The 13,071-nt window shown below is 36.8% G+C and overlaps 1 protein-coding gene across 3 annotated transcripts in view; it reads left to right on the top strand.

Annotated features, from left to right (window-relative positions):
- The window catches only part of RIT2 (Ras like without CAAX 2), a 474,354-nt gene that overhangs the window by 344,869 nt on the left and 116,414 nt on the right, over positions 1 to 13,071 (top strand). The gene's annotated exons all lie outside the window — the stretch shown is intronic.

Raw genomic sequence — 13,071 nt, forward strand, 5'->3', positions numbered from 1 at the left:
TAAATGACTGTTGTACACAGAGGTTTCATGGGGATTTGTAATTTATAAAACTTTTTTTCCCAATTATTCAGGGGCATAATGTGGAAAAAGATGAAATTGAAAAGCAAACTGAAAATCTCATTAGTGATGTGGGTATCTCAAGGGCTGATACCAGGTCCTACTTCTGTGGTGGTTTAGGCTTTTCAAGTAAAAGACAAACAGGCATGATAAGCAGCAGGCAGGCATGAGTGATTGATAAAAAAGTGTTATTTGGTGTGTTCTGGTTCAGGAAGTTATTGAAAGGGTTGATTGATTCTGTTTAACAGTATTACCTTCCTATAGTTTTTCTCCATTTCTTTAAATAGTCTTTTTATTCAATTTATAGATAGAGTTGCTAGTTCCCCAAATCAATGTCTTACGGTATTTCATTATTTGTTCATTTTCTATGAAACTTATAGCTAATTCAATTAGTTTTTTCAGTCTCCCAATTCTAGATATCAGTTGTTTATTTCTGGTTTTCTCTAGAGTTATTCTTGAAATACACACCCTTTTGTGGTTATTTGAAAATAATTAGATAACATGACCTGGGATTAGGAGTGTGGTATTTTGCAGACCTATTCCAAGTTTATGCACTGGGAGAATAACTCAGTAAGCAGTAGTGGAAACAAGGCTGGAGAAATGGGGAAGGTTCCATAAATATGGTAGGAGTTAATATAGAGGAGTAATTGGGAAGTCCATTTCCTGGAATTTCTGAGGGAGCATGTTTGGCTTTCAACTCTAACTTGGAAAGTATTTGCTTTACTATTTTGTAAGAGGTCCAGCTAAATTCCTTGTTACTCCATCCAGAGAATTTTTATCTAGCTGAACTACAGAAACTAGGAAAAGCATAGAAGCATAAAGAAAATTTTCTTCTCATGTTTAAAAACATCAAAAGGAAAATCAAGAATGGTTAAATATTGGCATATTTAATGGGAAGATAATGGTATAAACTATGACAGTTTCAAATAAGACTCCCTTGATTTTTGTCAAGCTTCACTGAAGGAAGATTTTCATTCCTCCTACTCTGTGCTATGGCCAACCTTAGACTGACGTGTCATACACTCTTGTATTTCACTGAATCCACAACAGCCTGAATTGATGCCCAAGGATCCACAATGGGTTTAAATTAGTGATCCACAAACTTCCGGAAAGCATTTTTGTTTGAGTTTCCTACTCCCCAGTCTGATTCAGTATATCTGGGATAGGATCTAAGATTTTGTATTTTAAAACAAGTACTCTTGAGGATTATGAAGGAGTATGCATGAACAGAAATCTTTCTGGCCATTACTGAGTCAAAACATGTATTCTTCAAAGTGGCCTTTTGAATGATGAGAAGTCCAAAATATTTAAACACAAGCACACACACCCTTGAATGCCAAAAATCAACAAGAGGAAGTTCTTTTTTTTTTAATTTTTTTAAAACATTTTATTTATTTGACAGAATATGTATAAGCAGGGGAAGTGGCAGGGAGAGGGAGAAGCAGGCTCCCCGCAGAGCAGGGAGTCCGATGTGGGACTCCATCCCAGAATCCTGAGACCTGACCCGAGCTGAAGGCAGATGCTCAACCCACTGAGCCACCCAAGTGCCCCGAGGAAATTCTGCTAAGTTATATTTCTGTGAAAATTCTCATCTATAATGGAGTTTATTTCATTGATATGTTAACATAGTAAATTCTATGAGTATGATCATAATTTATAAGTATTAGTCTACAATGACCTGGACTGAGGCTTTTGTTCAATTCATTGCATTGAAAATACTTGATCTTGGGATGCTTGGGTGGCTCAGTTGGTTGAGCTTCTGCCTTCGGGTCGGGTCGTGATCCCAGAGTCCTGGGATCGAGTCCCACATTGGGCTCCTTGCTCAGTGGGGAGCCGGCTTCTCCTTCTGCCTGCTCTGTCTGCAGCTCTCCCTGCTTGTACTCTCTCTCTCTCTGACAAATAAATAAAATCCTTAAAAAAAAAAAAAAAAAAGAAAAGAATCTTTTGATACCTCTCTCCCCCAAAACAGAAGTAACAGAATAAAACAGGAAACATGCAAATCCAAAATTGGTATCTTTGTGGGGCTTTAAAGATTCTAAGTATTAATAGATGTGTGTATTTATTATGTACCTTATGTATGTATGTATTAGTATGTATTTTATGCTCTCCAACATTATGCCCAACCTAATCATAGGTGTTAGTGAAAATATAAAGAATTAAGACATTTGTCCTTTGTTGTCAGAAGTTTCAGAGTCTTAACCAGGAAGATTACATATGCCCACAATAAAGTTAAGTTGCAGTGAAAAGCAAGACCTTCTCAGGAGGTTGAGTCACTGGTGTTGACCAACACAGATGTGGGTTCAGACAGGTTGAATTTGGGTTGTAGAGCATAATGCATGATATGTAATATAGAATAAGGACATTAGCAAAAAAATGTATGGAGATCCTATGAGAATTAGAATTAGGTTAGGTTTCAATGAACTCAAAAAATGTGGAATTTACATGACAAAATCACAAGTTATAATTTGGAAAATGTGGCCTCAAATTATTGATTCCTACTCTGATTAAGGCAACCCTATTAGGTGCTTTGGTAAAATATGGCTTCTTAAATTAGAGGACCTCTTTGAATCACATTATGGATATATGAAATGGCAGTATTCTTTTTAAAAGAAAAACAGTAATGTGTTTTTCTCTTTTGCTTTTCAACATGCCTGACCTTCTCCCCCATTCCCCCCTAAAGTTTAAAAATCCAACTTCCAGAGTAGAAGGTGGGATTAAGATGTGGTAGCAGGAATACAGAGAAAGCTAGAACTTCTAGAATTCAAAATAATAGTATGCTTTGAGATGACAGGGTCAAAAGCCAGCTATTACTGAGAGAGAATTTTCTAATCTCCTTTAGGCCCTGTTTAGCATCTAACGAAGAAGATAAATTGACAGAAATAGAATACAGATTATTGACACACTTTTAGAAACTATAGAAGAACCCTTTTCTGCAGGATCTCTGTACAAAATGAATGATCCCAAACCAACGTAAGAAAAATGTCAAATTATTAATAGGGGTGGAACAGCTTTGTCAGACAAACAGGACTCTTTGTATTTCTGAGCCTTACTTTGTTCTCCTTTTCTGTGAATGTTCCATTGAGAGTGAGTATGCGTGCTATTGGTCATACTGTGTCAGAGTACCTCGTGGTGTCACCACAGAGACGTGGATTGGAGAGTCTGAAATAAGTATCTAATCAAACACATGGCAGAGACATAGAGGCATGAGAGACAAGGAAGTTGAAGCAGTTGGCAGACCCTGTCAGAGTACCAAAAATAGATAGGTTCAGATATCCAAATCATAGTCTTTTAATGGTAGCATCCAGAGGTAGAACTGGGTCAGATACATCTCAGAGGATGCCACCCAGGAAAGGAATGATAAATCTCCTTGCCTAGTCACTGGGTTACTCAAATACTTTCTCCATACTCACATGCCATTTGAGAGTGTCTGGCAGCAGAGGAGATGAATGTGGAATATTGAGTAAATCATCCAATGTAAATCAAAATGGATCAATTGCATTATTAAGTCTTAACAGACTTAAAAGCAGATGGCCCCAAATACAGTTGTTCTATTTCCTCACTATGCATAGGCATAAGTCTTATAAGAAAGATCAGATCAGTTAGAGACAAGAAATGTTATTACATCTTTGTACATTTAGGTACAATATGAATAGACTTGTGACCCAGGCACACACATACACATACCCTTCATAAAGATGAAGATTAATTCTCAGAGGTAGGTAATAAGGAAGAAAAATCATTTCCTTACATGAACTGTAACCCTCAGAGACCCTTGACGTCCTGAGAGTATATGACCGTGGCTGGACAGAGTGATGCCATTTTTCTCTTTGGTTCATCTCTTTCAGGCTTTACCTACAGGCTTGCCCCCTGGAATAAAAAAAATCCATAACCAGCATGTTTATTACAAAGGCCTCAACAGCCTACTGAGGGCTATTCGGGGACTGGCAGAAATGTTTCTGTATCTCAGCCTAGAGAGTACTCCTCCTAGGAAGGGTATTCCCACTGTATCATCCCCATCCTCTCCCTGGCTAGAGATAAAAAATAATAATAATAATAATAATAATTTTTGTTCAAATTATGATGGAACAGAAGAGCACTTCTGAAATGGTGAAGAGCCTCCAAAACTCTTCACCATAAATCTAATGAGAACACTTTCAAAAAATGTCAAAATCAACTTTTTCAAACCTCTGAACAATAACCGTATGCTTGCAGCCGTCAATGGAGTATTTGTTAAAGAAAAATGTCTGACTCTCCCAAACTTTGCAGCATTTTAACATGCCCCATTCACTCTCTCTCTCCCTAGCTCTAATGCCTATACTCCTGAAAGCTCTCAAGTTCCAGAGCAGCATGCGTGTTGATACAGGAGCAGAGGAATGCACTCTCCCCATAACTGTGCCATATTTTGTTGCCTAGATGCCAAAGGAAGTTCTACCTGAGCCCAAAATCATAGTCTTTAATAAATGTTACTCCATCAGCTTTTACTCTTACCTTTCTATCCAGAGGCTCTTGCCCAGATACCATGCAATTCCCTCCATAGAGCTTTCTTTAGCCTACTACCTACTCCTTAACAAAGCATCCTATGTACCCCAGGTGCAAAATTAACGACCCCATTTAGATCAATGGATGCAAAACCATTCTGGGGCATGGCCACTTCATTGCACAATTCTAGCATTGTGAGTTATGGAGGCCCTTTCCAAGCATTGGCTGTGATGTGTATGGGATGTCATTGTACAAATACACCAGCAAGACTGAGCTCTTTGATCTAGTGTCTGTTCTATAAATATGTATCCTTTTCTCTAGTAATTCATTTCTATTTTATTATTTTGTATGTATAATTATAACTTTATGTGCTAAGGATCAGACTAGGTCAGAAAAAAAACCACTATAATAAAAAATAACACAAGTGTATTTCTTTTTTTTTTTTAAAGATTTTATTTATTCATTTGAGACACAGAGATAGAGAGAGCGTGAGCAGTGGAAGAGGCAGAGGGAGAGGAAGAAGCAAACTCCCCGCTGAGTCAGGAGCCCGATGTGGGGCTCGATCCCAGGACCCTGGGATCATGACCTGAGCCGAAGGCAGACGCTTAACCATCTGAGCCACCCAGGTGCCCCACAAGTGTATTTCATAACAATTCAGTGCTATTGTACATATGTGTAGTTTGATGTAAAACATAGCTGAAAAGAATCTCATGGGTAAAGCAATTAGACAAGAATTATAGAATTCGAAGGGGTCTCTGAGTACTTTAGGCCAGGTTCTCAACTGTGAAACTATTAACATTTTGGGATGGGTAGTGCTTTGTTGCATTGTAGGATGCTTAGCATCACCAGCCTCTCCCCACTAGGTGCTAATAACTCCCCTGCCCAGGTTAGGACAATCAAAAATGTTTCTTTGAGGGGAGAGGGCAAAAATTCCTCTTCCCCCAACTGAGAACCACTTTTTAGTCAAACCCCTTTATGTTTAGAAGGGAAATTGCTTCGTGATTTCAAATGAGTTGATTTTAGTGACATACAAGTCAAAGCAAAATCTGGTTAGAGGACTTCTGTGACTACTTGTCCAGTGTTCCTCTTGATATCACCCTCAATAAAGACAGTGAAGACATAATAGATCTTAAAATACGGAAATTTTACTAATTTTATGATTCAGCTGAACTAGTGACAGGTATATAGTTCAACAGTTATCAAATGTTTGCCTATCTTCCTCTTTTTATTGCCTTCGATATAATGTCTGAAACAAGGTAGTACTACAGACAATAGAAAGAACCGGATTCAGTGTGTTCTTTTAGGTTAAACTCTGTAACTATTGTCCGCAATGCTGACTAGACTTTCTGAACTTTTTAAATGGAAGAGAGAAGATTTATAAAAGACATATTGCTAAGTAATCTAAGGAAAACCATGAGATTACAGCTGAATGGTGACTTTTAGAAGGTGTAATTCTGTGTCATTTCCCCCTTTCTCCTTATATGTTGGGTCAAGTGAATAGATGAATTTATTCCATTTTCTGTTCTCATTACAGGTTTTGTCAGGAAAAGTGAGTTATCACAGAATTTTATTGTGTGATACATTTGGTGAATTATAGCTGTGAGCAGAAGATGGTTAACCTCTCTTATAATTGTATATCTTGCGTGACTATTCTGCCCTTTCCAAGTGCTTCTGGAATAAAAATTTACCTCTTAATCTCTATATAAATTTCAGATGATAATGCTTAAATGAAGCTCTTAGAAGGGTTAAGAGTATTTCCCTGATGAAGAAAAGTGTCTCCTGATAAGCTGATTTCAAACAAAAGCAAGTTTCCAACAAGCTTTGTTATGTGAGGAATGTAAAAAATATTTCAAATCTCCTAAAATAACATTTGATGTAGGATATATCTTAGCTGTGCAAAACATTGTGCTGGTTTTCAGAAATGAAAACGCTTATAAATGAGTAATTCACCTGATTTCCTACTTGCCCTAAAAGTTTTACTGTTGACTCTCTCAAAGGATCACCATAAAAAGTTGTAAAACACTTCAGATTATGAGACTGACGCGCTGCCTACTGCGCTAAGGAGGCACCTAAAAAAAAGTTGTAAAACACTTAAGTTTATTTTATTAACATCAAATGCAGTAAGAGAGAGCACCACCTTTAGAGGCTCTTAGTTGTGTCTCAGAGCTGGGAGATCAGAGGAGGTTATGATTTTTGAATTGGGATGTGTAATTTTTAGGTGGGTCTTGCAAAGAGAGTAAATGGTTGAGATAGAATAGAATTTATGGACATACTGGCTTTGGATTGGTGGATAGAGTAAGGTCTTAATGCAAATTTGATAAGCAAGTTGTAAGCCTTCATACAAAACTATTTTAGTTGGGTTATAGTCTTACATTCTAGAAGTAATATTTCCTGGAGCAAATAATTTAGTTATTTTGCTCATTCTCAGTATTGTTAACTGTATGCCTGGTCCCATTATTGTTTAACCCATAGACAGGAAAATATACCTGATTCCAATAAGGCAGGGAAGGAAAATTATGTCCATTTCTGTTCCAAAGGTCAATTTAAATTCACAGTTACTATTAAGACACTAAACAAAATGAAGAGACTAATACTAAAAACAGAGCATCCTGGGTAAGACAGAAGGCCCAAAACAACCCCACATAAGAATTTCCTAACCCTGTGTTTACTGGGAATATAGGGTGGGATTTTTTTTCTCAGTTCTTTCACTTGCCAGTTAGTTATTATATGCTCACTGGATTAAAGATCCTAGGCAAGGAGCTATAGAGATATAATACGAACAATACATTGGCCCCTGCCAATCAAGCAAAAGTTACATTATCTTTCTCTGACTTATTGGTTGGGGAATTGGGATCCTTATTAACCAAGAAAGCAATAAAGGTATATATAGTGTAATCACTTTGGGCAAAGTTCTGGGCTATAGAATATGGAAACCAAAGAAGTGTAAGGTGTGGCTCTTAACCTCAAGGAGTTCACAACTTAATTGTAGAGATAGCAAATTTGTAAAGAATAATTTTTTATGTTAAAAATTGCTAAATTGTATGATACAGTTAAAGGATCAAGCAATGTAATAAGCTGTGCCAGTCATGTGAAATAAGGGAAGGCAGAGAAGGATATTCCTATGAAGTTCAATAGAACTTCCACGCGGAAGATAAGGTTTTTTGCATAGATCAAATTTAATCCTTTGATCAGTGTATGGACCCAGAATTTCTCTGTTAGCATTTATTTCAACCTGTTTTTAAACACATAGATGAGAAGTTTAGGAAGAAATATTTGAGTTGCATTTTTTGCAGAACCAAAACTAGCTTGAAAACCGATGTAATTAGTTAAAACTATTGAGCATGTACCCAGGAATTTAGTAGCTTCTGTAAGATCTATAAGAAAGGGACCTCAGATTTTCAGAAATTCTACTACAGAAACAGAATTAAAACAATAATAATAGTTTAAGGTCTGAAAACAGGAGCCTAAAATACAGTCATGGGTGAGAAAATGGATCCCACAGTACTGGCAACCTGTTCAAGTATAAGATTCTCTGTTTCCTTCATATTTTATGCTTTTAACATGTAAATGTTAGAAAATAAATACTTATGATGTAATAGGAATTCAGAGAACAGAGACTTTATCCATTTATTCTAAATGATGGATTTAGTTGCTTTGCTTAGACATAGCCTGAGTTTTTGCCCGTGATTCATTTGGATTCTGACTTGTACATGATCAAGGTTTATGAGAATATAAGAGCTTGTCACATGCAGCAAAGCAGTCTCAATTGTGACAATCCTACAGCAACTCATTAAGTAGCCCAAATGTCCTAGCAGATAGATCAACTTTTTAAATCACTTTATCAATAGTAAAGGCATAAGGAGCTAACTTTAAGCATACATATGAGAAAGGTATCACAAATTTATCTCATTATTACAGAATCCTTAAAAGAAAATTTCAAAAGAGAATTAAATTGAATCCACTTAATTTTACAGAGACATGTAAATTATAAGCTGTATAGGCAGAAGCAATATAGTTGTAGAGGACATGTGATCACAAAAGAGGGTGAGTCTTTGAAAAGGAGAATGTTTGGAAAGGGATTTCATTGTCATTTAGCTTTGACTCTGTGTTGCTCAACAACATCTCTGAGTAGCAAATACATTGTGCAAGTGAGTGAGGAAGGAGTTCCTATCTTAATACTGTGTGATAAAAACATTACTTCAGACTCAGGTCAGCTGTTCAGGGCCTTATTTTCTCATGACCTCTAATTCACAAGGATTTTTATCTGTGATCCTTTATACTCCAAATTCAGGATAGCCTTTTTTTTTTTTTTTTTTTTTTTTTTACAACCTTCGATTTCTATCAAAACTGACCTTTCCTAAGTTTTAGAGCCATATTCATGGATTTTAAAGCAACAGCTAGGAGCCCATTCATCTAGATGTTTTAAACTTTAAATGAGAGTAAGCTGTATCATAATCTACCACTTTACTATCTTTAGGTACACTTTGTATGTGAATCAATGTCTTGAGGAATTAATGACTTAATTTAGAGGTGACAAATCCATGGTGAAGAGTTGAGAGTGATAGTGTGTGGAGGTTAGCACCGTCACATACTTGGGCTGGACTTCTAACTGGAGTCAGATGCAAGCCTAGTGTCTGCCTGCAGGCAGAGATCAGGGATGACTTTGCATGCATACAGAGTCTCCTGTATCCTGCGGTCCATCCCAGCTCTACAGTCCCTCATAGAGCAAACTTTACCCGCAAGAGTTAGTTTCCTGCTATGAGACCCTTACCTGTCTTTCAAGAGTTCAGAGGTAGAAAGGAGGAAGGAAAGGAAGAAAATGTTGAAAACAACTGCCTTTCAACTGTTCTACCGGTGTCTCTGATTCTATAAATAAGATGTGATAGGCACTATTGAGCACAATCCTGAAGAATCTCTCACCTTTTGTTTCTGTTTTGTTACGGTTGTTGTTGCTGTTATTTTATATCTCCAAAACACATTACTTCCCAATGTCCTATTCTGTAATACTAAGATTCTAAGACAATTTACAGGCAAAATTAGGAGTTTTACATCTGCTTCTAGCTTACTGTCAAGATTAAACAAGACCCTATATTAGAAAGTAAATTATAAATGATAAGCACGTCACAAATGTAAAGTATCCAGTGGCTCCGCAGAGGCAGGAAAGAGAATGACCACCTCATATGGTCCAGGACGTCTGAGTAATAGCAGTCTCATTTTTGCTGGATTTTTGGCATTATGTGAGTAAAATAGTGGAATCAATTGAACAAAATTAAGCAAAGTTGTTTTTGTTTTTTTGTTTTGTCTTGTTTTTTGGTCATTAGCATTACCACTTAGTTCATGAATTCATGAATTCATTTATTTTCTTCATTTCCTCACTCATGACTGCCTCTTATATTACAGTACTGTGGGAGGCAATGTGAAGGATATAAAAAAATATAACCTCTGGTTCCTGACTTGTGAGAATCAGAGAGTAGTTGGACAAAAGATGCATATAACAGTGACAGGACATGGTAGTAGAGAGAATGCCTAATGAGCTGTCAGGATGGTAATTTCAGAAGTGGATGACATCACTGGGTATGGGAGCAGGGAGTTAAGGCAGCATCCTGGACAAAGTGGGACTTGCAACCAGGAAGAAAGAATAGGTAAGAACCTGAACCTCTCTGTCAAAGAACAACTTTAATTGATCTCCTATGAAGGCCAAAGGAACATCAAAGGGTAAATTTGAGTCTTCTACACCTGGCTTCTATGGACATTTTTTCTTTCCATTCATCCATTCTCAATTATCTGCCCCAGCCTTTGAAATCACTCCATCTTCTAGGAATATCTGTGCCTGTGATTCTGCTTGACTTGTAAAAGGAATTCATGCGTAAAGGCTATTAACACATTCATCATCAAATGAGGTCTGCCACCAGATTTATGTCCAGACCAACCTTACTCTTTACAATACAATCCATTAACTGTGCATAAACATGTTCAAGCAATTTAGATAATGTGGGTAATGGTGAAACTGAGTGATAGCCATGCCCCAGGGTGAAATGATTCAAAACTGGTGGCATTTTAAATTTCCTGGCCAGATGTTAACTGATTGTTTTGATAGCAAATTAAACAGAGAAGGTAAAAGGGGCAACACTCCAAAGAATTATCATTGCCAGATATCTTTCTTCCCTAGATGTCCCTGTGTGGCCCCAAAATGGATTTATTCACATTTTATTCACCTTGTTACTTTATTCATACACACACACACACACACACACACACACACACACACAGTGTTTCTGCTTAAATACAAATTTGGCTCCCTAGAATATTTTAGAGCTGGGAGGGAAGTGTACTTTGGCCTTGGTTTTAGAATACTTAGCATGAAAATTATGTATTATTACATTGCAAAGGAAACTTGGAATTTATTTTATACAGTCCTAATTATATAGATGAGAAATTGAGGTCCAAGAGGCTTAAATGGCTTACTCCGGGTTAGATCATTATTGGCTGTTGAGCTAAGAACCTGGTATATTTCATGCCTCCCTAGAATTCCTAGCTCATCATGCTGGGTTAGGTTAGAGGTAGATAACTCATGGACATTATCTTGCTAGGTTTCTATGATGTGATTCCCTGATGATATATTCCCATGATTCCCTGTATGATTTAGAGAGTTCTGTGCTGAAGAGGGTTTTTCCTGTTTCTCTTCTTGACAAAGCCCACTCTCAAAAATAATTTGGTGCTTCAGTAGTACTAATATCAATATTAATAATTGTATTGGGTGCTTACCACATGCCACACACATGATGAACACTTAACATACATCATCTCAGTTAATCCTCACAGTTAGCCTGAGAAATATTGTGAGTCCACTTTTACCCATGGGAGACCTGAGACTCAAATGAGTTACAACTTGCCTAAGGTCTTAAGGCTGGTAAGTGGGGGTGTAGGGATTTGAATTTGGGTAGTCCTGACTAAAATATGTTTAGATGCACTGGGAAACACATACATTAAATCAAGAGTCATCCCTCTGGTTTCTCATAATTTGATTTAATAATTGCAAAAGGTTAGGAGGACTGGACATAGTGATCTACATACTTACAGACTTACCTTAGAAAAATCACAATAATCAGTGATTTGTTTTTCTTAAAATTAGGTCAACAATTGTAAGCACCAAAATAGTTGTTTCAATCAAGTTTTTCCAATTACTAGCTCCTAAAATGGAATGATCTAATAACCCCTTTAGAACTATACTTTGAAACTATTTATCCCTATTTAACAAAACTTTACAAAATGCTTCTGTGAACGATAAGCAGTTCAGCCTAATAGATGAAAGCACTCTGTGGCCACATAGCCTGTCTGAATTTTGGCTCAGCCACTTTCTATCTTCATGACCTGGGCTAGCTCTTTAGTATGTATGTCATCCATTTTCTCATCTGTTAAAAAAAAAATGGTTAGAATAATAATTCCTACCTCACAAGACTGTTGTAAGGGATAAATATATAAACAAATATGCAGAAACTTGCCAAAGGATAAGTACTGTATAAATGTTAGCTATATTATTATTCTATGTTAAGTGCCAGGTTCTAATTGCTGCTACTTAGACCTGTGATTATAGGAAGATCTTTATGTGATGAGATATATACCGGTTTAACTTAAATTGAAAAAGACCTCTCAGGCTTCACATTCCTGGACTTGTTATGCTACTGTAACCCTTTTAAAAACATAGGACTTGTTATAGGTTTGATTTTGTAGGAAACAGACTCTGAGATGAAACTTTAGCATGTATGATGTTTATTAAAGGGTACTCCTGGGATCCCACACCTGTGAAAGGGAAGAGAAGAAAGGAGAAGGGAACAGAGGGAGAATTTGTGTTGCAATGAATTCCCAAGGACAGTCTCAGCCAACACGATTTGAGAGAGTTAGAATTGCCTTTTTGGATTGTCCTCAATTGTGTCAAGATGGCCAGACCTTTATCTTTCAACATGGGTTCAGACTTTGTATCACCCTGGAATCACACTGGAATGGCACTTGGGCTAGGTAATTTGGAGGAAGCCAATTCCCAAAGGAGCTAATATGGAAGACTGTCCAGTGACCACCATCCTCCTGGAAGCTAGGCAATAAGGTCTTCATTGTAGGGGCACTTAAGTGGAATATCACAGTGTCTATTACAAAACTTTATAAATTCATGAAAAGTTAGGTTTATAAATCTGACAGCCAGCCTGATAACATTTTTAGTTACCTGTCTTACCTAGGTTCTGCTAACTGACTGCCCAGAACATACTCTGTTAAATTCTAATGCTCATTTCCTTTGTTTTTATAAAATGTTTGTGTATAGTGTGTGTATGTGTGTGTGTGTGTATGTGTATATATATATAAATAATGTATATATTATATGTAAATAATGTGTGTGTGTGTGTATAATGTCTTCCTTCTTGGAACCCTAAAAATTATAATATTTCAGACTATAATTATTACTCCCCAAAGGCCTACATAGAACACAGTTATTAATAATTTCAGCTATCTGCCCAGCAAAGAAAATATGAAGTAAAAGTTAAA

This window comes from Halichoerus grypus, chromosome 13, assembly GCF_964656455.1.
Source record: "Halichoerus grypus chromosome 13, mHalGry1.hap1.1, whole genome shotgun sequence".
Classification (NCBI taxonomy): Eukaryota; Metazoa; Chordata; class Mammalia; order Carnivora; family Phocidae; genus Halichoerus; species Halichoerus grypus.